Here is a 3,786-nt window from a genome sequence, read left to right as displayed (position 1 = left end):
CGGTTCGTTTTTTTTAATTATTCCGCTCGGAAGAAAAAAATAAAAATAAATACTAAACGGACTCCAAAAATTCGGACATAAATTTTCACGGGCTTCTAAAATCAAGCCGCACAAGGTGAACATTTATTTGGGCCCTAAATGCAATTTTGAAAAACGCACTTTTTTCCTAAATTCAAATAAAACACCGAAAAACTCCGAAATAAAATCTTATTTGATTTTTTTATTAAATCCTTAATATTTCTTTATTTTGGGAAAGTCATTTTATTCCCTCTCTCATATTTTTGTAATAGAAATAATTGATGATAAAATAAATAAAATCAAATGATCCTATTCTCAAAATTTGAGAGAACTCAAATATGAAAATAACGAAATCCCCAACTCTCTCCGTGGGTCATTGAGTTGCGTAGAATTTCTAGGATCAACCAAAATGCAAAATAAAATATGATACGCATGATGATCTAATGTATAACATTCCAAATTGAAAATTTGGGATGTTACAAACCTACCCGCCCTTAAGATGAATCTCGCCCTCGAGATTCGGGTTGGCTAGAAAATAGGTGAGGGTGGTCCTTGAGCAAATCTTCCTCTCGCTCCCAGGTGGCTTCATCCTCCGTGTGGTGGCTCCACAGAACCTTGCAAAACTTGATAACCTTGCTGCGAGTAACTCGGCTGGCAAACTCGAGAATCTTAACTGGTTTCTCCTCGTAGGTCAAATCGTTATCCAACCGAATAGTTTCCAAAGGCACTGTGTCTCTCAACGGTATGTCACCCATCTCCGCGTGACATTTCTTTAACTGAGAAACATGGAACACATCATGAACTCCTAACAATCCTTCGGGCAATTCCAACTTGTAGGCCACTTCTCCCATACGCTCCAAAACTCGATATGGTCCTACAAATCGTGGCGCAAACTTCCCTTTAACTCCAAAACGCTTTGTTCCCCGAAGTGGAGATACTCGAAGATAAGCTCTATCTCCGACTGCGTAAACTATCTCCTTGCATTTAGAATCTGCATAACTCTTCTGTATGGACTGGGCTACCTTGAGCCTATCGCGAATCAATTTCACCTTCTGTACAAAATCTTTAATCAAGTCAGGACCAAACAACTTGCGGTCTCCAACTTTGTCCCATGACAACGGTGTCCTGCACCTCCTTCCGTACAAAGCTTCGAAAGGGGCCATCTTCAAACTGGTTTGGTAACTGTTGTTGTAAGAGAACTCTGCATATGGCAAATTATCGTCCCAACTAGATCCATAATCTAGCGCACAAGCTCTCAGCATATCCTCCAAAATCTGATTGACTCTCTCGGTCTGTCCATCTGTCTGTGGATGAAAAGCTGTACTGAATTCTAGCCTGGTACCCAAAGTTTCGTGCAACTGCTTCCAGAACTTTGAGGTAAACTAGGTTCCTCTATCTGATACGATACTCCTTGGAACTCCATGCAGACATACGATCCTGGTCATGTATATCTTTGCCAACTTAGCACTGGTATAAGTGGTCTTTACTGGGATGAAATGAGCTACTTTCGTCAATCGATCAACTACAACCCAAATTGAGTCATAGCCTGAACGAGTCCTGGGAAATCCCGTGATAAAATCCATGCCTAGCTTATCCCACTTCCATTCGGGTATCGGCAATGGTTGTAACAATCCTGCTGGCTTTTGATGCTCTGCCTTTACTCTCTGACATACATCACAAACTGCTACATACTCTGCAATATCCTTTTTCATTCCGGACCACCAGAAAATATCCTTCAAATCCAAATACATCTTGGTATTTCCTGGGTGAATTAAATACGGTGAGTTGTGTCCCTCTTGCAAAATCAACTTCCTGATCTCCGGGTCATTGGGCACATAAACGCGGTCTTCAAACCATAGGGTGTCGTGCTCATCCTCACGAAATCCTTTAGCTTTTCCTTTGCTCAGTTTCTCCTTTATAGCGGCAATCTCTTTGTCAGCTTTGTGAGCTACCCTGATTTTATCCATCAAGGTTGACTGAATCTCCAATGCTGCTACATAGCCTCTCGGAACTATTTCCAAACATAGTTCACGAAGATTTTTGGCTAACTTCCTTGGTTTTCCTCCCGTCATTAATGTATTGACATGGCTCTTACGGCTTAATGCGTCAGCTACTACATTAGCCTTTCGGGGGTGATAAAGCAATTTCATATCATAATCCTTGATAAGTTCCAACCATCTTCTTTGTCTGAGATTTAACTCCTTCTATGTGAAAATGTACTTCAAACTCTTATGATCCGTGTACACCTCACAATGATTTCCAATGAGAAAATGTCTCCATGCCTTCAATGCATGCACTACGGCTGCTAACTCCAAATCATGTGTGGCATAATTCAACTCATGAGGCTTCAGTTGTCTTGAGGCATATGAAACAACTCTCCCTTCCTGCATAAGCACTGCTCCAAGTCCTCGACGTGAAGTGTCGCAATACACCTCATAATCCTTGGTCTGGTCTGGCAAGATCAATACTAGTGAGGTAACTAAGCGTTTCTTCAACTCTTGGAAACTAGCCTCACATTCCTCTGTCCATATGAATTTGGTATCTTTCTTCAACAACTCCGTCATAGGCTTCGCAATCTTTGAGAAATTCTCAATAAATCTCCGGTAGTATCCTGCGAGTCCAAGAAAACTCCGGATCTCTCCAACTGTTGTTGGGGCTTCCCACTTGGTCACGGTTTCAACTTTAGCAGGATCTACTGCTATACCTTCTCCAGATATAACATGTCCGAGGAATCCTACTTCCTTCAACCAAAACTCACATTTGCTGAACTTGGCATATAATTGATGTTCTCTGAGCTTTCCAAGTACCAAACGCAAATGCTCCTTATGTTCCTCTTCGTTCTTCGAATAAACCAGGATATCATCAATGAACACTACGATGAACTTATCCAAAAACTGTTGGGGAACGTTGCAGAAAACAAAAATTTTCCTACTCGTTTCACCAAGATCCATCTAGGAGTTCATCTAGCAACGAGTGATTAGATGCATCTACGTACCTTGTAGATCGCGAGCGGAAGCGTTCAAAGAACGGGGATGATGTAGTCGAACACGACGTGATTCAAATCACCGATGATCAAGCACCGAACGGACGGTGCCTCCGCGTTCAACACACGGACGGTGCCTCCGGTGGTCCCGGTACAATACCGATAACCCCGAAACTTGTCCCGATGGCCGAAACAGCACTTCCTATATATAATTCTTTACCTCCGGACCATTCCGGAACTCCTCGTGACGTCCGGGATCTCATCCGGGACTCCGAACAACATTCGGGTTACTGCATATTCATATCTTCATAACCCTAGCGTCACCGAACCTTAAGTGTGTAGACCCTACGGGTTCGGGAGACAAGCAGACATGACCGAGACGACTCTCCGGTCAATAACCAACAGCGGGATCTGGATACCCATGATTGGCTCCCACATGCTCCACGATGATCTCATCGGATGAACCACGATGTCGAGGATTCAATCAACCCCGTATACAATTCCCTTTGTCAATCGGTATGTTACTTGCCCGAGATCGATCGTCGGTATCCCAATACCTCGTTCAATCTCGTTACCGGCAAGTCACTTTACTCGTACCGTAATGCATGATCCCGTGATCAACCACTTGGTCACCTTGAGCTCATAATGATGATGCATTACCGAGTGGGCCCAGTGATACCTCTCCGTTATCCAGAGTGACAAATCCCAGTCTCGATCCGTGTCAACCCAACAGACACTTTCGGAGATACCTGTAATGCACCTTTATAGTCACCCAGTTACGTTGT

The sequence above is a fragment of the Triticum urartu genome, chromosome 2 (genome assembly GCF_003073215.2).
Source record: "Triticum urartu cultivar G1812 chromosome 2, Tu2.1, whole genome shotgun sequence".
NCBI classification, from domain to species: Eukaryota; Viridiplantae; Streptophyta; class Magnoliopsida; order Poales; family Poaceae; genus Triticum; species Triticum urartu.
This window is presented reverse-complemented; position numbering follows the sequence as displayed.